The sequence below is a fragment of the Rhea americana genome, unplaced genomic scaffold, assembly GCF_003343005.1.
Source record: "Rhea americana isolate MKP2758 unplaced genomic scaffold, rheAme1 scaffold_0, whole genome shotgun sequence".
Taxonomy (NCBI): domain Eukaryota; kingdom Metazoa; phylum Chordata; class Aves; order Rheiformes; family Rheidae; genus Rhea; species Rhea americana.
This window is the reverse complement of record NW_028185037.1, coordinates 14,244,265-14,268,593: the sequence shown is the minus strand read 5'-3', so window position 1 is coordinate 14,268,593 and position 24,329 is coordinate 14,244,265. Positions and strand designations below refer to the sequence as shown.

General features: G+C 43.9%; 1 protein-coding gene across 1 annotated transcript in view; it reads left to right on the top strand.

Annotated features, from left to right (window-relative positions):
* Nucleotides 1–24,135: 24,135 nt before the first annotated feature.
* LRATD2 (LRAT domain containing 2) overlaps nt 24,136–24,329 on the top strand; it is a 2,944-nt gene continuing 2,750 nt past the window's right edge. Inside the window, exon 1 of the mRNA XM_085317095.1 lies at nt 24,136–24,283. The gene's annotated coding sequence lies outside the window, so the exon portion shown is untranslated. The remainder of the gene's footprint in view (nt 24,284–24,329) is intronic.

Genomic DNA, 24,329 nt, shown 5'->3' with positions numbered 1-24,329 from the left:
TTGCTGCTTGTCTACAAGATTGTCCCAAAGGTCTCCCTGCTCCCCAAGCTTATGAGCCTAATTAACCCTCTCCACCTCATTGCAAGGCATGGAATTTTAAGTAATTATTGGGATATGTGCCTTCCTTACCAGTATGTCAAACTCTTCATGTCACACACTGACTGTTTGTATTTACATTTCATTTCTTTATTCAGTTTTTCAGAGGATGGTCAGCTGCCCACACAGACAAAACTCAACTGGAAGGGATCAGTTTAGGGACTGTCTTTGGACCAAGGGAGATCAAAATTCCCCAGAGTGTCATGCAGGTTTCTGCAGCATCCTAGAGCAGGAGGCTTCTAGTCTGAGTTCTCCTTAAACGTTTTAAACTACTTCACAGGCATTAACTATGCCCATTTCATACACACAATCCTACCTTAACCAGCTCCCCTGGGCAACACAGATGGTGTGTGAGCTTTTCTGCATATTCAGCTGGCAAGGGACAGCCTGAGGAATCTACGCTGCTCCCACAACTCTTTACACATTCCACATTAGACAAGCTGGATTGAAAGAATTAAAACAGTAGGAGCATTAAAATCTAGGAGCAGCAAGTGGAACTCCAGGAATTTCCATGCCCTTGACAAGAGCTTTGGCACAGGCAGCTACAGAGGTTGGCCTCTCTGCACTCATCTTCCTACTGCTGCAACAAATTGCTGGCTACCCTGTGACTTAGCAATGAGGAGAGGGTTCACTCTCCCCTTCACTCTCCCCATGACTCTCACAAACTAGATTACACCCTGGTGGTCAAGGCATTTCATACTCTGCAGGAACCCCAGTCTCAAACCTCCTCATGTGGAAAAGGACCCAAAGCCTTTGAATCTCACATCCTGTGTGGGTGCTTTAACCACTAGGTCAGGAACCAGAATGTGGGTAGAATTTACTTGTCCAAATGTATTCCACATAGGGCAGATGCTCCAGCCCTCGGATCATCYTTGTAGCCCTACGSTGGACTCCCTCCAGTAGCTCATGTCTCTCTTGTAGTGGGGAGCACAGAACTAGAYACACTACTCGAGGTGAGGCCTCCCCCCAGGGCTGAGTAGAGGGGCAGGATCACCTGCCTCGACCTGCTGGCCGAGTCTTCCTAATGCACCCCAGGAGACCATTGGCCTTCTTGGCCACAAGGGCACATTGCTGGCTCATGGATAACTTATTGTCCACCAGCACTCCCAAGTCCTTCTCCGCAGAGCTGCTTTCCAGCAGACCCCAGCCTGTACTGGTGAAAGCGGGTTTCTCCTCCCTAGATGCAGGACTCTGCACTTGCCTTTTTGAACTTCATGAGGTTCCTCTCTGCCCAACTCTCCAGCCTGTCCAGAACAGCCCYCTGGTGTATCAACCACTCCTCCCAGCTTGGTATCATCAGTAAACATGCTGAGGAGGTACTCCATCCCCTCATCCAGGTCGTTGATGAAGAAGCTGAACAAGGCTGGACCCAGTCCTGACCCCAGGGGGACACTGCTAGCTACAGCCCTCCAACTAGACTCCACGCCACCGATGATGACCCTCTGAGCTCTGCCTTTTAGCCGGTTCTCAACCCACCTCACTCTCCACTCGTCTAACCCACACTTCCTGAGCTTATCTAGGAGGATGTTATGGGAGACTGTGTCAAAAGTCTTGCTGAAGTCAACGTACAAAATATCCACTGCTCTTCCTTCATCTCCCCAGCCAGTCACTCCATCATAGAAGGCTATCAGATTGGTTAAGCAGGATKTCCCCWKGGTGAATCCATGCTGGCTACTCCTGGTCTCTTTCTTTTCATTCAAATGTCTGGAGATGACATCCAGGATGAGCTGTTCCATCCCCTTTGCATGGATGGAGGTGAGGCTGACTGGCCTATAGTTTCCTGGGTCCTCCTTCTTGCCCTTTTTGAAGACAGCRGTGACATTGGCTTTCTTGGCTTAGCACACTGGAGGTTGTAAATCCCATTGTTAAAGATCTACTTTCCCCACCATTCATTATACAGGGAACTGAGGAGCTGCTCAGTACTGTACCAAATTTACAGTAATTTTACTGTACTGAATTTACAGTACTGTAAATTCCCAGATCCAGGAGCCAAAGTGGAGGAGCTGCAGTCTCAACATCATCACATAATGCTGACACAATGGACTGCCAGTCAAAGCTCCTCCTTCCTCCTTGAGGAGTATCTAGGTTCCCAGTATCTACYTGGTGTAGTTGTTGATTTCAAGGGGAATCCCTGGATGTTGGGAATCTTCCTTGTTTGCTGCCAGAAGGGCAAAAGCCTTTCACTGGATTGCATATAGTCTTGCATGATGCAATCATTGCAGTAGCCTTCATGACATCTCTTTTGATTTAACTCTACCTTGCATTATCTTGTCCTGCATTTTGCGACAGAAACAGATTTTTCTAAGGCCAGGAATGGACTGTTAAAGAAAACAATCAAACATACTGGTATGATTTTCAAAATGATCTGGCATAATCTGAATAAAAAGGACATTTTTAAGTGAAAGATTTAACTAATGGTGCACCATTTTTGTTTTTAACAATTCAAAAGACTACTGCACACATTCTGATGGTACACAGATAGATTCTTAAAGATGAACACTACAGCAGTTTTCTGTATGTATATTAATATAGCATCTATGAAAGTTAGTGCTATTTAATGCTGACAGCAATCACAGATACAAGAAACTGCATTCTAGGTGGTTTAGAACACTTTTCAGGAAGGTAACACTGTCTTATTACATTATGTTTATATGAATCACTTAATCATTTAGTTAAAGTACCTATTTGTCCTCTGTGTGTGACCTACTAACTAAAGTATTTGCCTTGGCTCAGGAAATGGTATCCATAAATCTTGCCTAGTCTGCAACTTTCCTAATTCCCTTTCTCTGATTCAGTTTTCCCAGTTATAAAACAGGGATAATGATAATGACCTCTGTAGTGAAGCCATCAGAGATTTACTAACAAGCTAATAATTATCAGAGAATAAAACTTTACAGGAAAAATGATTTATTAAAGCCTCCCTATGGCTTATTCACACTCCATAAGTGATTTATAAATGGAACCCTTGTGGTAAGGCTGATGAAAAGTGCTCCTGTACCAAAGAAGAGAAGATCCAAGGCTCACAGGCACTTCTTCTGCAAACAGATATATATCAAGGAATAAACAAGCACACTCAGTGTTTCTTCATCCTTATTTCCTCCTCAGCCTTCCTCAGCTGCTGCTTCTGCTGATGGAGAAGAGAGTGGGGAGTATGTCTTTGGACCTTCCCATGCAAAAGTGTGGGATTTTTCCTAGTTCAACTTTGGCACCAAATGAATGTGAAACTCTGCTCCTGCTGCTGTTGCTGCAACTTTACACCCATGGGTAACAGGAGAAGCAGGAGGGGGAACTGTGCTTGGGATGTAAGAATGGCACAGGCCATCTTGGATGCAGACTGCTTCTTCCATTGTATAGCCTACAGCACATAGGGGCCTGGCAGTGTTATCTATGTGACAGGGAGGGAATAGCTCCTTTATCACAACTCCAAGCCTAGAAAAAATACTGATGACATTAAAGACCTACCCATCATGACTAACTAACTGGAAGAGTTAGCGTAGATCAGCACCATTTGATACCTTCAGCCATTATTGTTGATGTTGAAAATAGCAATCAGGAGGGGGTGTTGGAGCAATAGTTGTGTAGCAAGAATGGAGTAGGGCATGGCTTAGAGCTCTCGGTCCACTCCGAATGTAGATAGATGCTACTTTTTATACCTGCCAAAAATATATCTGTCACAGGGTCAATCTTTCAAGCTTTTCCTTGGAACTGGAATAAAGGAACTGAAATAAAGTAAAGGAGAGAAATGATAGCTCATTAATATTCAAGCATCATTTACTCCAAGCTCAAGATCAGTGCATCCCTATGAAGAAGAAGTCAAGCAAAGGGGGAAGGAGACCTGCATGCATGAGCAAGGCGTTCATGGCAAAACTCAGATAGAAGTACACAGAATGTGGAAAAGGGAACAGGCCACTTGGAAGGAACATAAGAATGATGTTGGAGTATGCAGGGATGTAATGAAGAAGACTAAGGACCAGTTGTAATTAAATCTGGCAAGGTATGTCAAGGACAACAAGAAGGGCTTCTAAAAATACATCAGTAGCAAAATGAAGACTAGGGAAAATGTGGGCCTGCTGCTGAATGGGGTGGGTGCCTTGGTGATGAAGGATAGAGAGAAGGCAGAGTTACTGAATGCTTTCTTTACTTCAGTCTTTATGGCTAAGGACTGCCCTCAGGAATACCAGAGGCTGGAGATGAGAGAGAAAGTCTGGAAAAAGGGAGACTTTCCCTCGGACGAGGAGGATTGGGTTAGAGATTATTTAGGCAAAACTGACACCCACAAATCCATGGACCCCAATGGGATGCACCCACAAGTGCTGAGGGACCTAGTGGATGTTACTGCTAGGCTACTCTCCATCATCTTTGAAAGGCACGGAGAGGTGCCTGAGGACTGGAAGAAAGTCATTGTCACTCCAGTCTTCAAAAAGAGAAAGAAGAAGGACCCAGGGAACTACAAGCCAGTCAGCCTTACCTCAATCCATGCAAAGGGGATGGACCAGCTCATCCTAGATGTCATTTTCAAGCATATGGAGGAAAAGAAGGTGATCAGGAGTAGTCATCATGGATTCACCAATGGGAAATCAGGGGACAGGCTGGAGAACTGGGCAGAGAGGAACCTCATGAAGTTCAACAAAGGCAAGTGCAGGGCCCTACACCTAGGGAGGAGAAACCCACTTACATCAGTACAGGCTGGGGTCTGACCTGTTGGAAAGCAGCTCTGCAGAGAAGGACCTAGGAGTCCCGGTGGACAAGTTGACCATGAGCCAGCAATGTGCCCTTGTGGCCACGAAGGCCAATGGTCTCCTGGGGTGCATTAGGAAGACTGTGGCCAGCAGGTCGAGGCAGGTGATCCTGCCCCTCTACTCAGCCCTGGTGAAGCCTCACCTCGAGTAGTGTGTCTAGTTCTGTGCTCCCCACTACAAGAGAGACGTGGAGCTACTGGAGGGAGTCCAGCGTAGGGCTACAAGGATGATCCGAGGGCTGGAGCATCTGCCCTATGAGGAACAACTGCGAGAGCTGGGCCTCTTCAGCCTGGGGAAGAGAAGACTGAGGGGGGATCTTATCAATGTGTAGAAGTACCTGAAGGGAGGGTGTCAAGGGGACGGGAACAAACTCTTTTCAGTTATCCCATGTGACAGGACAAGAGCAATGGGCAGAAATGGAGGCACAGGAAGTTCTGCCTGAATGTGAGGGGGAATTTCTTCCCTGTGAGTGTGACAGAGCACTGGCACAGGTTGCCCCAAGAGGTTGTGGAGTCTCCTTCTCTGGAGACATTCCCCTCTCCTCAGCCCTGGGGAGGTCTCACCTCAAGTAGTGTGTCCAGTTCTGGGCTCCCCACTACAACAGAGACATGGAGCTACTGGAGGGAGTCCACCATAGGGCTACAAAGATGATCCGAGGACTGGAGCATCTCTCTTATGAGGAAAGGCTGAGAGAGCTGGGCATGTTTAGCCTGGAGAAGAGAAAACTGAGAGGGGATCTTATCAATGTCTACAAATAGCTTTAAGAAAGAGTGTCAAGAGGATAGGGCTGGACTCTCTTCCATGGTGTCAAATGATAGGACAAGAGRCTATCGGCACAAACTGAAACACAGGAAGTTCCACCTGAATATAAGAAAAAGCTTCTTTACTGTGAGAGTGACAGAGCACTGGAATAGGTTGCCCATGGAAGTCGTGAGTCTCCTTCACTGACGATATTTAAAACTCACCTGGATGGGATCCTGTTCAATGTGTTGTAGGTGACAATGCTGGAGCATCTGCCTTATCAACGTGTATAAATACCTGAAGGGAGGGTGTCAAGGGGACGGGGACAAACTCTTTTCAGTTGTCCCATGTGACAGCACAAGAGGCAATGGGCAGAAATTGAAGCACAGGAAGTTCTGCCTGAATGTGAGAGAGAATTTCTTCCCTGTGAGAGTGACGGAGCACTGGCACAGGTTGCCCAGAGAGGTTGTGCAGTCTCCTTCTCTGGAGATATTCAAGGTCCGCCTGGATGCAACCCTGTCTAACATGTTGTAGGTGACCTTGCTTGAGCAGGGAGGTTGGACTAGATGATCTCCAGAGGTCCCTTCCAATCTCAACTGTTGTGTGATTCTGTTATTCTATGAAAGAAAAAAAAAAGAAAGAAAAGAAAGAAAGGATTCTGAAGAACAATTAGGTGATCTTCAGGCCCCATGGAAAGGACCACACTCCACAAGGAAATACTGATGTATATTTTGCCAGGACAAGCAGTGCAAAACACAATGCTGTAAGTCACAAAGACTGCCTCAGCTATCTTGCTGTTTTGTGTCTCAGGACTCCTATCATAGTAGTGATCAACGCAGAAAGCTCTCACCTCTTCCTCTACCTTGTTCAATTTCTACATGGACAGTCTGAAATGTAATGTTTTTTTCTTCTCCTTCTTCATACTAGCCTCTTTCTCTATAAGTTCCCTTAGTCACACATTCCAGCTCTTCAGAGCACTTGGCTTGCACAGCTGCAAAATTTGCTTAGACTGTAAAACTTTAAGATCTGACTGAGAACCAAATGTGGCTCTTTGGCTCCTACTATCCTTTCAAATGAGGATTATAGCCTCTGTGTTTACTCCTAAAAATAGGAATTAATCACTGCAAATTACAAGGCTGTAGGGTGAAATACCTTTGAAGCCATGTTTTGTTTTGTATTTCAATGATTTGAACTGTCCAGAAAGGGGGGAAAAATCTAAATTTAAAGGTGATATTTCCTGTTAATCCCTGGAATGAGATTTTAATCCCCCATTGGTGTTCACTTTCTACAGGTCACTGGTCATAGTGCTATTGTCCTTAGCACCATACATGTATGTCTCAGGGATGTCATGCTTACTCCAAAGAGTTTGCAGTCATGTGCTGTGAAGAGCAATAACACACGGATACAGCAAATAAATAGACACTGGAGTGAGAACAAATAGGAAGAGAATGATTATGTGCCTTTGGTAATGACAACAGAAAACCAGTTGCTCAGTCCAATGACTAGGCAAGATGTCTAGGGTACTGTAGGCCTGTTCTCGACCAAACCTCTTACTCAACCATAGTCTACCATTGTCTATATCGTTTTCCATCTGACAGTACTGGGAACATGTTATGTATGTCTGCAGGTCTCCTTAGAGCCATTCTAAGGCTGAACTACTCTCTCCTATAGGGGGAAAAATATATATACATATTCTTCAAGTTCTGAAGACTATCTTCCCTTGCACAGAGCAATCTGTTCTAGTTCATTCACTGGCAACTGTGGTCAAGACTCCAGCTAACAAAAAGCAACATAATCATAGCAGGGAATAAAGCAGTACCAGTGCCAGCCAGCACAGGATGTAGTCTTAAGTCATATGGGCTAATGATAGTTGCTACACAAGAAGTAAGTTCCTGCAGTCAGGTAACTGATATATAAAAGCATGAAAGATGATGGATCATAGGCTGTATCCCTCTCTTCTCCAAGGCTGCATCCCTTACAGCCAAAGGTCAGGATCAAATTTCATGTCAGAACAGGTGGAACAGAAGATAGAAATCAAATCAATATCATTCTTGGGGATTAAATACTGTGCAGTCAGCAACAACTCTTTCTGAGCTGGTGCAGGATAGAAGCACATTAAGGGAAGAAGAATTTTGAGTCCAGTGAGTTCAGTCAGTACTTGGGTAGGTATCTCTTCCCACAGCCTAGATCCTGCTTTTGCTCTTAATAGCCAAAAACATTATCGCAAAATGTGTGCATAAAGTGAAATTCATATAAATGATCTGCAGGAATGATGAAGGTCTAGTATCAGTGGAAAGAAACTCAGATAAAACCATGTTTCATTTCAAAGTTCATATAAATTGAACAGAAATCAAGACTCAACTTTTCTATAAAACATTRGCCTTTCAAAGCTCAGTGGTATGAAAAGTTTGGTACTGGGTCTGGTTTCTCACAGAGAACATGTTCTTCAATTTGTTCAAAGCCAAGCAGACTACTTAGAGGGGATGGTACTTTGAAGAGGAGTTGGTTGGGTAGCATGTAGCCAGTTTGGCTTTGCAGCCTTGTGCTGGATAACTTTTTTTCACAGAATCACAGAATGGGTAAGGTTGGGAGGGACCTCTGGAGATCATTTAGTCCAACCTCCCTGCTCAAGCAGGGTCACCTAGGCCATGTTAGACAGGATTGCATCCAGGCGGGTTTTGAATATCTCCAGAGAAGGAGACTCCACAAGTCTTTTTTTTTTCTTTTTTTTTTTTCCCAGGGAATGAAAGAAGGAAAGAAAGACGCTGATTCTGCTTTCATTTACACCAGTGTAAATAGCATGGACTGTGCAAGTCAGTGAAGAGAATCCAGTTTAGATGAGAGAAAGAGCTAGTCCAGAGAGAAAAAAAATGTTGTACTGAAACTGCTCTGCTCTGCAGATGTTTCTGCCATTATAGATGTCTTGTACAAAGCCCCTAGTTGCATGTAATTTAAATCCAGTTGGGCCTACACAAGGACTGATGTAAAAAACACAGCTCCTTCCTTTGCTCACTGATGTTATGAGCCTTAGTTGCATTCTGTCATGAGTCCCTACAGCATTCATGCTAAATGACTGGGGGGATGTCTCACACAAACTCATAAGACAAATTATATTAAAAAGTGCAAAAGCAAACAGCTCAGCTGGGACTTGAAAGAATAATAGCTGCAGTGTGCACTTTTCACTGACAACTTCAGTTCTTATGGCTGAATGGCTGTTGGAAATACAATGGGTTTGATTCCACCAATCTCTCTCACATGTATAATCCCTGGGAGCTGGGACCCCTGGTTTCCACAGAGGTCCTAATTGTGATTCCCACCTGCTCCTTTATATTGTCTTTCTGCTTCTCTCTAACCATTGCTAGTCTACAGAAGTACCTACAGGATACGTGAACAAACCCCAGCTATGACGTTCTCTCCCAAGATAAGTAGCTACCAGACACAAAAACATGAATTGAGGTTAGCATGCCCTAAAGATGGAAATATTACTCAGGTTCCCATTCTCACAATTTCTCTTGGGAGACCTGTTGCCTGGAAGCAGTTATGCTCTGGTTTCTGCTTCAAGGTTTCCTGTCTTTGGGTATTTCCCTTCAGATACCCATGGCCGTAGTCATGCATTTCTCTGGCCTAGCATAGTTTTTGTATGCTGTATGTGCACTGTACTAACTATGGTAAACCTGAGGCCTCTGATCTCTGATGCAAAACACATCATTAATAATACTGGACTCTCAAATGAATTGCAAGAGAAGCTACAGGCATCTGGGACTTCCACACTGATGTGAGATTATATCAGTGATCCATCAAGAATTGGCACCTTATTTCTGTTAGGGGCTGGCCACAGGGGATTTAACTGATGTGCTAGGGCAATGTCAGGGGATATACTGGATCCTAACCTTCCCAAGTGTGGTGTCAGATGAGCACATTCTTCTGTAAACAGAACCTACCAGGTAATCAAATGTTGTTGTTATCACCAAAGCTTAAAATAATAATAATAATAATAATAATGCCTAAAACTATTAGAAAAACCTCCATTCTCACTCATTCTTCCCACTTTAATTGTTATCTTCCACTAAGATATGTTATCTTCTAACACTAATTGTTATCTTCCACCCAGTTACGGTGAGGGTGGCAGACATCCAGTTCCACACCGAGGCCTGTCCTTTGCACATATGTAGGGTTGGCAGTGTCTATGCCCTAACATGGTCTGTATTGACCTACTACCATGATGAAACTTTGTATTTCTGGTCTCTGTGGTCTTCTTACCTAAAGGACCTCATTTAGTTGGAGTTGTTGATGGCGAGATGATGTAGTATGCAGGAAGGTGCATCTTCCGTTAGCTGATATCTCATCCCTCAGTCTTTTTTGGACAGTGTTTGGAGAGAAGTAGAATATTCCAGACCCCCAGTTCATCTTACTGGCTTCAGCTCCATCCTTCAGGGTCTGGTCTGCACGTGTTTGCACTCAGCTGAATGCCACAACTGTCATCAGAGTAAACGCTGAACCAGACAGACACTGAGGCTTTCCCCATTCATTTTGATGTGCATATGGAATGTTTCCCAGCACTTAAAATTACATTTTCCTAACTCTGCTTTTAATTAAAGATCATACCTCAGGACTTCTATTTGTGCCAGCAACAGTTCCTGTGCTAGTTTCAGAATCGCAGGAACTGTTCTAGTTTCAGGGGGACCCCTCTGAGCTAATAAACATATCAGCATCTATCACAAGGTTTTTAGCCTTCAAAAATTTCCTGCAGCAATGTCCTCATTCTCAGTCCTTCCCGTGATTCCTCTCTTTCTGAAGGAGAGGAGCTGGCCTCTCCCAATAGGATCCTGCTGCAACTCCTCCAGCCAAGAACATGTTTGCAAGGAAAGCTGGTCACACAAGTCACCTTGTACCACTTCTTTGTCATCCACCACTATGTATCTGAGAATCTTGTCTGGCATGAAACCCAAGATCTTAGTGTAACTTTAGGTTAAAGCCATAATGAGTTTTTTTAAGCTGGTGCATTCATCAGAAAATGAAATGATGTTGGAAGAAAGTGAGTGTAGGATCTACCCTTATTTTAAAATTCAATTAGCAGCACAACCATGATGAACAGCCCTGTGGTTATGTAGATTTAGTAAAGTCATTAAGATCTCAGATTACATGTGGTGTTATTTCCCCTTATTTTCCCTTTTGCTGCTCCCAGCAGTCCTGCCTGTTTTGAGCCAATCACAGTACAAACTGAAACAAAATCACCAGGGGTTAAACAGCCTAAATTGGATTACAGTCACACTGTCATAAAATAGAGTATTGCTGGTAATTGCATTCCATTGAATAAATATCTCTACATTAGTTTACATCACATTAGTATTCTGTCAATGATTATTCTCATTGTAATTTGCCTGTCTAAGAATAAGTGTAACCTAGAGCTCAGAATCCAAACAACTGATGTGTTCTGAGTACTAGTATTTGTTTTAAAGATTAAACAGAAACTTCATTGGGCATTAATAAAATCTTAGATCAAAAAAACCCAGACTGTCTTCTTCTAATATTGCTGAAGAGTTACAAGCCAAATAACGCAAGTCCCTGACTTGTTCCAACCAAAGTCAGCAGGAGTTCTACCAGTCTTACTTGCTTCAGGACCTTGAAAATCCTTTTATTTATAYCCCAGTAGCATCCTAAATTTTCCAGTTCCAAAGGATGTATGGACCACCTATGATACCTATTTTGATATCAAAGAACTCTGTCCTGAAATGGGACTGTCATAGGACAGGAGTAAATTTTACCCTGGATCACAAGGTACTTTGCTCTGCTTTTTAGATGTGAGTTTCACTTAGTCAGAAGTTTCTGTATTTCCTTCCCCACCCCCTAACTTTACTGGGACCACTGTCTGCAGTCTCCCTGCAGTTCATAAGATTATTCATCTGCTCTGAATTTAGTTCAATGTCTGTAGTCTTTCACTTTCCCTGCAAAAGACAATACCCTCACAGGCAGATAAGAAAGGATCTAAACCAATAAAGGTAAAGAGCAATTTAGCCAGGCATTTCTATAAGCTTCATGGGGTCATGGGAGAAACAGCTCAAGTTTCTGTTTCTTTGTTCCTCCAGTTAACTTTGTATCTCAGATCTCAACGGTTGCCTGAGGGAGTTTAAGGACCTCCAACTCATTATACCCATCTGTTTAGCAGCCAAGTGCATCACCAGTGCTCACAGGCCAGCAGGCTCTGGTGTTGAGCTAAGAAGATAAGAGACAGGCAGGGAAAACACTGGCAGTTAGATAGACAGAAATACCATTTCATTCCCACACTTTCAGGCTCACAACCACACTACCCTGCTGAGCATGTTTCTTATTTCAGTCCACAGTTCTCCCTTGAAAGAGATATGCAACAGCTAGACATTTTGCTTTGGGCATTTGTATTCACTGCTCCTTTCTCTTCCACTAGTTTCTTAATTCCAAGGGGTACTACACCATCCTCTTCTCTCAGTCACTGAGCGGTAACACAAAGCCACACGWGCCATGGAGATTCAATAATGTATATATGACAGTCCTAAATGTCTATGTCATTAGCCAGGCTAGAATGGGCTAGATACTGCCATTTCCATGTTTCCAGGAGAGTGTCTTTCTAGTGAGGACTTCTTGTGGCAGTCCTTAATATGTATGAAGTTTTTGGAAAGAGATGTCATTTCTTTCTCTAAAATTAAATTAAATTAAATTAAATTAAATTAAATTAAATTAAATTAAAAAAGACTGAAAGGGCAGAGAAAGAGGGGACCGATAAAAAGAACAAAGGTGAGGGTGATGATCGAGACGACTTAATTGCAACTGTGTTAGTACAATTTAGAGAAACTGGTCATTGCTCACAATCTGCATGTAATATTTGAATAAAGCTATCAATATTGTACAGTCTCTGTGAGGCAAAACGTACAGTGGCTGATATTTTGCAAAGCAAGGGGCTCAGCACTAGTTCCTTCCATGGTAGCTGACACCGTATATGCCAAGATCAGAAAGTGGCTGTAGGCAGTGATGACTGTCTGATAAAAAGTCATGGGATAGAAAGCCACACAATCCTATTTGTGGCATCTTATTTTGATGCCTCTAGTGGAAAGACATCACCATTTTTTCAAGTAGGTGTGATCTGAAAAGGTTAGAGAGGAGATGGTTGGGAAGAGGCAAGTGGGTTTCTCCTCCCTAGGTGTAGGGCCCTGGAATTGCCCTTGTTAAACTCTTCACTCAGCTCTCCAGCTTGTCCAGGTCTCTCTGAATGGCAGCACACACAGCCCTCAGGTGTGTCAGCCACTCCTCCCAGCTTGGTATCATCASCAAATATGCTGAGGAGGCACTGCATCCCCTCATCCAGGTCGTTGATGAAGMAGCTGAACAAGGCTGGACCCAGTCCTGACCCCAGGGGGACACTGCTAGCTACAGCCCTCCAACTAGACTCCACGCCACCGATGRTGATCCTCTGAGTTCTGCCTTTCAGCCAGTYCTCAAYMCAYMTCACTGTMCACTCGTCTAACCCACACTTCCTGAGCTTATCTAGGAGGATGTTATGGGAGACTGTGTCAAAAGCCTTGCTGAAGTCAACGTGCACAACGTCCACTGCTCTCCCCTCATCTACCCAGCCAGTCATTCCATCCTAGAAGGCTATCAGGTTGGTTAAGCAGGATTTCCCCATGGTGAATCCTTGCTGGCTACTCCTGATCACCTTCTTTTCCTCCATATGTCTGGAGATGACATCCAGGATGAGCTGTTCCAYCCCCTTTGCATGGATGGAGGTGAGGCTGACCAGCCTATAGTTTCCTGGGTCCTCCTTCTTGCCCTTCTTGAAGACTGGAGTGACACTGGYTTTCTTCCAGTCCTCAGGCACCTCCCCAGTTCCCACGACCTTTCAAAGATGATGGAGAGCGGCTTGGCAATAACATCCGCCAGTTCCCTCAGTAGCTGTGGGTGCATGCCATCCGGGCCCATGGATTTGTGGATGTCTAGCCTGCCCAGAAGGTCCCTAATCCTATCCTCCTCACCCAAAGCAGTCTTTCTTCCTCCAGACTCTCTCTCTYATCTGCAGGTTCCGGGATTCCTGGGGCTGCCCCTAGCAGTGAAGACAAGCCAAGAAGGCATTCAGTAATTCTGCCTTCTCTCTAGCCTTTGTCACCAGGGCCCTTGCCCCATTCAGCAGCAGGCCCACATTTTCCCTAGTCCTTCTCTTGCTGCTGATCTATCTGAAGAAGCCCTTCCTGTTGTCCTTAACATCCCTTGCAAGACTCAGTTCCAGCTAGGCCTTAGCCTTCCTTGCCGCACCTTACCCGTAAGCTGTGGACTCCACTCCTCCTCCACTCCCAGGCAGAGCTCGATACACTGCAGTTGTTCTCTCACACAAAGAGCAACTCTACTACCWTGTTTTTCTGGCCTGTCTTACCTAAAAAGCATGCCATCCATGGCAGTCATCCATGACAGCATTCCTTTCATGCAAGCTATCCCACCATGTCTCTGTAATTGCAATGAGATCATGGCCCTGTGACTGCACACAGATCTCTAATTCTTCGTGTTTATTCCCCACGCTGCATGCATTGGTGTACAGGCATTTTTGAGAGAGGTAATTGAGCACGCAGGTTTCCCAGGAGGGGTGCAAGAGGATTCTCCATAGTCATGTCCCATGCGCACTTCCCCAGATGTGTGCACCCACTGGAGGCTTTCCAAATTGAGCCATGTTTTGCTGACTACCTTSTCTCTATAATCTCCCCTCCTCCCATTTTTCCTAATTTAAAGCTTTCCTTACCAGGCTGCCAACCTGTTGGCAAAGACACACATACCCCACTTATTGAGGTGGATCCCATCTCTCCCTATCAATTGTAAATCTTCAAACGTAGAAACCAAAACTCTGTTGCCAACACCAGTGGCAGAGCCAGCTGTTAACTTGGAAAATCTGTCTACTCCTCCTCCCATCCTTCTCTCTCACTGGTAGCATTGAGGAGAAAATGACCTGGGCTCTCAGACCCATGACAACCTCCTAAGAGCTGATTGATCATTTCCAGTTTGCCCTTGGTATCATTAGTGCCCACACGGAAGAGCCATGGAGCAGCAGAGGGTGATAGTCCAACGTACAAACAGGTCTTGGCTGTCTTTCCATGAYATTTTGTATTTGAGTCCCTGGCAGGCACTAAATCTCCCTAGACAAGAGGTCAGGTTGGCATGACCTTTCAGAACATGAACATCTATTTACTTATTGTCAAGAACATCTTGAACCCAAGCCAAGGAATTTTATTTGAGGTTGATGGAAATGAAGGTGAATCTCCAGTCATGTTTCTATCTTCTGCCATGTCTCCAAAGGGATAAGACAATCCCACCACCTCTGTGAACAGCAGCAAAAGACCTCTCTCATCATTTCTGCAGGGGCMTGGAGGAACCCCTATTGAAGGAATTCCAGCAACCTCTCCTTGCTGAAATACAGCCTAAGTCAGCCCAGTGACTATGGTCTGATCTGTCACCATGCTTCCCAGAATGAGGGATAATTCAGCACTAATTCACGCTGACCTTTAAAGAGGAGAGTCTTAGGTCTCTTAGGTCAGGAACTGACTGAAATGAATTTAGGTCTTTGACCCAAGACACAGCAACTTGGGAAGTAGGAGAGAGATAAAGAGAGTCTTCTATATGGCAGCAGCATTTAAATATAGTGAGTATGCTCATATCTGACATCAGAGTCTTGGTTCGGTAGCCATGGATAGCATAAAACCATCATATGCAACAAGACATAATCTGTGATGTGTATTTATTTCATAGTGAGGCCGGTACTATCACGCCAGTTACCGACTTCATTCACAAACTACAAGCATGATCTTTCCAGGTCAAGTTTAAGGTCACTGTCTTGCAACAACAAAAACTCTTCAGTTTCCTAGTAGGTGTTTATAACCTTTTGAACACTGAGTTAATTAGATGGATTTTATTTTGCCTATGACATTAACCTTGGGGAAAAAGTAAAACAAAAACAAACAGGATAAAAGTGAGTAGTTCCAGGAAAACAAACGAAACAGGGCATAAATGCATAAATTTGATCCTTTTCATTTGTATTYAGAATCACAGTCTAGATTTCTCCCGAAACAAAGTAGCTGTATTTGCTATATGTATTTTAAAAAACATTTAAAAAGACATTTAAGTGTTAAGCCCTTCTTTTCTTTTTCCATGAGTTGCAAATATAAAAGTTTAGATGTCYCTCCTCACCCAAGCAGCCATTATTACAGTCACATGCAAAACTCTGATCCTACTGGAAGCACCATCAGCTCGAAGCACCTTTGTTCCATTGGGCTGAAGAAGGAGCAATAATCCACATGCTGGTCTTTGCTTGTACGCCAAACATAGCTAGATACTCTTAGGATCAGGAGACTGCAGGTGCTAGAAAAGGAGAATACCCAGGAGACTTTGACTGTTGAATCAGTTCGTCCCTAGAAGAGCAAGATGCACACAACTTGGTTCATCTCTGCTTAAAGTCAATGAGAGTCTTTCCCTTAACTAGGAATTGGTTTTCACTCATAATATCATCTGAAGGACATTTCAGGTGAAAAATAACAAGTAGAAGAGCTTCTTTATAGTGCTCCTTCTAATACAAAAGCTGTACTGCAAAATTGTTTTTCATTGAAAACACTTTGAATTTGATGCAGTGAAGATTTAAACTGGTTGTTTCAGAAATTTATTACAATAAGCATTTTGGTCCTTTGGCATGGTGGCCTTGCTGCTTTCCAAAAAACACAGTGTTCATACAGATGATTTATCTTCACCCACAGCTTTGCTCATGCTGTTATCTCATGCAGAACCRTAAAACATTTAAATCAGAGCAAGAGAACACCACACTGCACAGAAAGAGCCAAGAAATGGGATTTGGTGAGGAACTGACAACTTATTCAGGGACTGTTTGAGATTTAGCATTGCCTGTAAGCATGAGCATCAAGCCCAGTCTGCAGCTGGTAGTGTATATCAAGGTGAAAAGCATCATCAAACTGTTTTGAGTTCTGCTGAGTTGAGACGAGTTCAGAGCCCTGCCCTGAGCCTCCTTCCTGTGCTCTGACAGCCTGCGGAGGAGGATGAACTGGAATGGCCAAGGGGCTTCCCTGCAGCAGCTGATGTGATCATGTCAGACTCCTGCCTAGCAGACAGCCCAAGGAAGAAAAGAGAAGTAAAAAGAAGAGGAGAAAAAAGGAATAAAATAGCAATGAATTATAGCACATCGCTCACGCTGTCCTCTTTCCCCAGATGGAATCAACTCACATAACTAAGAAGAAGAACATCTGCCTCCAGAAAGGCAAATGCATATAGCTGTCAGTTCTAACACGTATTAAAATCATTATTATGAGCATACTCATCATTATCCAGAGAGCACTTTATAAATCCAATCCAGCAGAAGCATGCAGCAGGCCAGAAGCTTCCTTGACAGTAGATTCTACCAGGAGTATGATTTTCATCTAACTAGTTCACAGGATTGAGGGAATAACCATCTGCTCCTTGCTGTCCTCCCACAAACACAAACGGGTTTAGTGGAAGATAAGAATTACACCAAAGCTTTCTTAAGCAAGAAGCCCAGTGTCATTTCCTCACATTCATGTGCTTTTTGCAAAAGGTCAGCAATTGTTTAATGCAGCAGCCACTGCACTTGCTATCTGTTTACAAAGCTGAGTGGGTTATCTCCAGGTGTGTTTGACTGTGGTATAAAATTGTTCTTAGTTGCAAGCAGTAATGAATGAATCCATTGGAGCCAACAGAAAAGCATCTCAGCAAAAGGCATTTGCTGCATGTGTTSCAGCACGAGTTTGCTGCTGTGTCAGTCTGAGAGATAGGCCTGAATAAAGTTTCAAGGAGCTACCTGAGCATGGCAAAAATCAGCATTCTGATTCAAGTTCTGATACTCCCATCTCCTAGAGAAAGCGAGCACCTAGTGACTTCCCACTCTGTCTCTGTGGACCTTGTTAGCAGGGAATCTGAGCACCTCAGGACYTTAGTGGGTTTGTTTATCTTCACAGCACTTTGCTGCAATAGGTAGGAGTAGCTTCTATTCACARACAAAGAACAGAGGCCTAAAAGCATAGATATTCCTTTTATTTCTTTAGAAGTCTAAATTTATCACTAAAGCACTCTTGATAGCCTCAAGGGTATCATACAGCTGTTGCCCAACTTTATTGATGCCTCAGTACTGATGCCTGCCAGAGGGCATGTGCAAAGCTGCTTCAGCAATAACACAGCCCTACAGCCCAGGAGCTGCTCCCAGCCCTGCCTGCAAAAGCCCCAGAGCAGATCCTTCAGCTGGATGCTCCCTCCTTAATTCACTAGCACATCCTCATCCCATAGGTGTATTTGTAACACACCTCAGGCACATACAAGTTCACTTGGCTCTGGGCATCCATCAGTGATCCAGGCTGTGGAAGATAAGAAATCTGACATTAGACTTGTGAGAATCCCACACACAGGGTAAGACGTGCTGTTCCCYGTCTGCCCTCCACCCATACACTGGATGACTTGCGCCATTAACTAGGTTAGCCCAAGGCCTTTCCTGGTGTAAATGTCCATGTACAAACTGTACAGTAGCTCCCTTTGTGGTTCAGCCTCAGCAAGCCTCAGCAAGGCTTGCCCTTGCCAGGTCAGCAAGGGGTTCAGAGTTCTGCTCTGTTGGATCTGGAACAAGTCCAGCAGAAAGCCCTAACCATGACCTTCATAGATGTCTGGAGTCTTTATCTCTATTGCTTTTCATTGGCTGGAAAAAAGAATTTTCACTGGTTTCATAATCTAAGAGGAGAATGAAAATGTGGATTATCTGTAGGGGTTTGTTGGAAAGACGGATACATTTACTTCACATTACTTTTAATACTTAATGTTTAATTAGCAGCAAGACAATGACCAAATAAAAGACTCATTCCCTTTACTAATGGTTTCTGTTTAGTTATTCCACAGTGGAAAAAATCATTATGTTTTTCCACTGAATACAGCAGTCCCACCCTTTCCTGGTGGCATAAGAAAGGACATGCTGTGCTATGGAGTCAGCCAGCAGTCCTATGACAGGATGCTCTGCTACGTGCTGAAAGACACATCAAAGAGGAGTTACTGTGGAGAAGCTCAGCTTGAAAGGGAGGTCAGAGATGCAAGGGACCATTGGTTCTCCTGCTGGCAAGATACATGTACTATATACCTACTTTCTATTATGCTTGAAACATAGTTGCTATTTTCAGGAAAAARGTATTGCATTTCAATTAAGATATGCTCACTGCTCAAGTCAGTTTGATAGCAATTCCTAAGAATCTAGGCCTCCACTGACATGTGAATTACTTTATTTTCATTTGCTGGAATGCACCAGTTAAAATCTTACAGTGGAAAAGTTTCCTCCAAGATACAGCTTGGATGCTTCAGTCAAAAACTCTGTGGCTTTGGCAATCTCAGCAATTTATTTTGCCACAGATCACATTTAGTCACAAATTACTATGCTGAAAGTAGTTAACAGAGCCATAAGCTTCCAGTGAGAGCTTTAGAAAAAAAAATGTGTTTGCTGATGTGATAAACATGGCAATTAGAATTTCTACTCTCTGTTCTTGAGTTGGATGTCTCTGTTTTGCAGCTTGCCTTACTTTCAGATCTTTCCTCTATGGTGTGGCAAGATGCACTATGATGGGCATCAAAGATCATGTTTAGAAGCATACAGATATTCTCATTGCTTCTCATTGGTGACATCAAAGGCTAAATGCCTTTGGCTAAATTTATAGGCTAAATGCAGATAAAACATCTAGGTCTCAATTCAGGAGGTCACCTTCCTGACCTCAGAGGCTCATTATATTTCTCATGTTATGTCCAATGTCATGAATCTCAAATATTTGAGATACCAAGATTCTCATGATATATGTTGGCTTTTGGAGATGCTTGAATTTTACAGTTACTTAAGTTCCCAGTATTTCTGCTGGGGACACATGCAGAATCAGCAAGCACTGGGAGYGTGGAACAGATCTGTGCTTATTTCATGCATAAGTCCCAACACAAGTCATTGCCTAGGCGGAGGCATGTCCCTGCCTAGGTCAATCATGAGGCCTGGCCCAACAGATATATCAGAGTGGCTCTAACACAACAGAATCAAGAGGAGCCAATATCTAGTAACATGGGGGTTATACCAGTCATGCAGGGTATGTGAAACACAGAGGCTCAATCACTTCCCTACCTGAGGACATTTGAACATGACTCTCCCATGAGCATATCCTAAAAGCAAAACTTTCAGATCTTTCTGGTGAGTGGTGTCTTCGAGTAACTTCTGAAGATGTTGTGGGACATCTGAATATTCATTATAGAAGGATTTCAAAGCAATCTCATCCCCTTCCTGATCTGATCTAAGGAGCCATTGTCACTCTTTTCTTTTTTTCTTTTTTTTTTCTCACTGACTGAGTAGATATTTAATGAGCCTATACAAAACYGAACAGCTTCAGACTGAGCATGACTCACTCAAAAATAGCCTACAGTCTGGTGGCTTTCAGTACTCTTCTGGGAGATATGGGTTCAAGTTCCTTCAGTGARACGAGAGATTTCAACTTTGGTCTTTTTTACCCCCAAGGAAGCTATCTGTACTATTAAGGCTTTCGATGAACTGAGGCAGCACCATTTCTTCTTGTGTTGGAGAAATAACTAAATTCTTTAAAGCACTTGACCTTGGTAGAATATTAGATTCTGTAACATGAATGAAAGGAAGCATGATTTTGCAATAACTACTAGGACTCTAACTATCCCTTTCTGTACTATTTTCTACCAGCTAGCTGAGGCATGCCAGCTTTGATGAATCTCATTTTAGGTGACATTGCCAGCTTTACAAGATCTTGGTGTCTGACTCAGGGCTGAGGAYTCCACTGGAGGGCAAGGGGCTGACAAATCAGGTGTTACAAATTAGAATCTAAAACCCCTTTATAGATTCAGYTCCAATTCACTAGAAAGCCTTGGAAAGACACCATCCACCAAGGAGCTCTCAAGTCACACACTTACCTCAGCTAAGGGCACGATTAAGTTTCACAGAACTCAGTGGAAGRACTTCCACTGACCTCACCAGGAAGTGGTTTAATCCCCTGCTGCCCCTAATTCCACCATGGTGTTTAAGCGCTCTAGTCTGATAGAGTTATGATGCAGTATAGCGCTTAGCTGCCAAATGGAGCATAATTTATCCCAGTTCTTAAAAYACTACTGAGAAAAGAAATGGAAGCCATTAAATAATTCAAGGGTGTCATAACCATCAGTTGGGTGAATATCTGCAAAACATAACATGCTTACAGAACATGATACTAATCCTTGTCTTACTCGGAAGTCTGGTCTCTAGGTCGCTATGAAGAAAATGCAAATATATGACAAGAAAAGCTATTTCTTCTCACAGTGATTATCTTTCAATAGTGGTAACAATGGGAGTACAGCATTCCATCTCCAAGTAAGGATGAATTTGAAATTCAAATCAACACCATCTTTTTAATCTCTGATTGTCAGATGTGTGTAAGGCTAAAGATGAGATAGTAGTGGAGCAACAAAATAATTTAGGTGCCCAATTCTCAAAAAAATAAAGCTTAAGTTTTAAGCAACCAGAGTTATATCTACAAAGATCCTTGGATCATATCAGCTACACAGTGATATAGACTGCTAAATGTGCCTGCTACATGGATGATCCATCATCTCTAAGCTAAGGAGTGCAGTACCTGTATGGACTATATACATCAAATGAGTATATAACCATGCACTTTGGGGTTTCCTGAAAGCCCTGCCACCATGACAGATCTTTTTGGTCCTAAAATGAAAAGTATTATTTCAGATGTGGGGAAAAATATGGGAAATTCAAGTTTAAAGCATCTGAAATAACCTACAGGCCATGTTGCAACCCATAAGGATGTTAATTTTATGACATGAAATTGGAGGTAGGCATTGCTGCACTTGACAATAGCTAGAGAGCATACAGATGTCCTTACAGGCACAAAGTCAGTTGGGAGAGTTTTGGAGACCTGTGCAGAGCAGGGAGAGTCAGATCTCACACAGCTTTACTCCTACTTCCTGGAGTGTTTGGAGGGATATGGATGGAGGAGTTTCCTGGAGTGAACCAGCCTCAAAACCACACCTGGTTTTTGTTTGGGAGGGGAGTGATTCACTCCAAAAGATAATCTAACTAACTCTTACGCAATCTGGATGACTAAGTGACTGAGACACAGCTACAACTATGGCATCCACAGCCCTTGGTTCCCTCTGTAGTTTGTGCACAGAGCTGAATATCTCAAAACGGGGTTATAAGAAACAGCGTACATTGGCATACATTGAATGAGAAATGACCTATTCTAGGAACTTCCAATAGAAAGGACAGAGGTGTGTCTTCAACTCTGCCCTACTCCAGTTTGGGCTCCTTACTCAGCACAGTGCAGCAGTTCCTCCCTCCACTGCAGGTCCATAGACCAGATTATCTCTGGCAGATAAGTACCAAAGTTCTTTTTTCAAAAGCTGTGCAAGAGGTTAATGTTCTCTTTAAAAGCATGGTCATCAGAAGACATAGCACTTCATTTCCATCATCCACTCCTCAACCCTTGTGAAAGGCCTGTGGAGTTTAGCTGCTTCAAGGCTCAGAGACAAAGTGTGCAGGTGTTTTCAAGCATCTTAATTTTGGGCACTAGCCCAAGTGATATATAGGCAATAATAGCCTTATGTGGATTTTACCCCCAATACCTTACGTGCAGGTGCAGTATGCCATTATGTATGTGCTTTATGAACAAAAAAACTCAACTACAGCTTCTGATCCTAGAAAGCAGGAGATTGATTAGAGAATATGGGTTCTGAGGAGCAGTCATTGAAAGAAAACTCAAAGAGATCAAAGAGATCAAAGCAACTGAGAAGATGCAGAAAATTAAGCGCTGGAGTGAGTTGAAGCAGACACGAGAAAACACRGTAAGAGCTGCAAATAAGTGTGGATGTGCACACACGCATGAGTGACTCTTCTGGGCAAAAYTGAGCTTGTATTTCTCTACAGGCACAAGTTTTCACACTTTGCAGCAGATTCAAAAAGAAACTTAGCCTTTAACCATTTTAGCCAAGAAATAAAATTGCTCAAAAGATAGTAAAGTATGGTCTGAGACAGCTTCTGCAACAAACAGGAAAATAGTAAAAAGTCACTTGTGTGTTCARGTCAGCTCCTTCTTTTAGCAGACTCTCACCTTTACACTTGCCTGCCCTTAGGTACTGAAGCAATTTCACAAAGCTCTGATTCAGAAGCAGGGCCCTCTTTTGTCCAACACGAGCTACATCTACATCAGCAAATAGTGCAGTGCAAGAGGAGAGGAACTGTAGAGTGAAACAGGCAGTGCTGAAAATGTGACATTTACATTACACATGATATGGAGATTTACAAGGTTAGCCTTAGTCTGATGCTGTAGCTGGAGTACATCTAGTTTAGTTTAATGTGAAAGGAATCTAGTTTGCATTGCGTGTCTGTGTATCTGTGTGTCTGTGTGTAGGGGGCTGGGAAATTCCCTTCAAAAGCACACATACCCCTGACGAGAACTAAAACATTAACGTAGCCAGAGCCAGGAGCTGAATTCCAAACAAACAGGTCTCAATCCAGCCACCTGTCCCCTCCTTCTGGGCTGAGTGTGCTTCCCTGCCCCACCATCCCAGGTAGAGCACAGTGCTCATCTCCCCGGAGTAGCAGCTATTCTCCCCACCCCCAAAGGGCAGGTCTATATTTGAAATCACAGAGGCGTATAATCTGATGGAAATGATATTCTTTGAGTTTGTAGGCAGTGCCCAGCACCCTGGTAACACTACGCTTGTTACTTCACTCRCTGATGTTGAGTGAATCCTCAAAACAGCAGTGTGCAGTTGGGTTTATAAATTACAAGCCAACAGACAAAGGGAATAAATGAGACAAAATTAAAGGCATTACTCCTAGCTCCCATAAATTTGCTATACAAAGTCTATTTTAACAGTGTGGATTTACCAGTATATGTGAAAATAGTAAGAATAATAAACTCATCTAGTAAGCTAACTAGGCATTAATGAAAAAGCAGAATATTGTTCTGCATTCTCCAAAAACAGAAAGAAAAATATTCCCAGCAGTTCTGATAATTCYTTTCCAGGGGGAAAGAATCATAATCTTCTATATTGAAAAAGAGAGCGATCTCTTGGAGTCGGGAAGAAAAGAAATTAATAAAACTAATTACACGCTTCGCTCACGGTGGAATATAAGGCACTAAGTCGGCCCGGGAGGGCCGGGCTCTGATTTTGCTCGCTCTACAACTTCCCGGTTATTGCCCGGGGCCCCGAGGAGGCAGCTCCGGGCGCCCCCGGGGGGCAGCGGCCCGCGCAGAGGGGCTGCGGGCGGGCGCTTGCCCCGCGGCAGCGGCGCCCCTGCTCGCCCCTCCGCCGGGGGTGSGGATATGGGGGGGGAAGAGCCGCATCGCCTCCCGGTGCCGTCCCGGGCAAACTCCGGCTCCCAGTTACTAACCGCGCTGCTCAAACYGGCGGGTCGGGCTGCTTTACGGCACCGCTCCCTTAAAGGAGCAGCGGCGCAGCAGCCACCTCCGTGCGTGTGCGTGTGTATGTGTGCGTGTGCATGTGCGTGTGTGTATACACACACTCCTGCGGCCAGGCGCCGCGGAGAGCCTTGCAGTCGCGGTACCGAGAGCCCTCCCGGCCGCCCTCTGCTTGCAAATCAACCTCGGAGGGGAGCAAAGCGCCGGGCTTGTAGGAGAAAGGCAAGGGAAAAGGTGCGGGGAGGAGGAAAGGGCGGGGGGAGGGAGAGCAGGGGAGGAA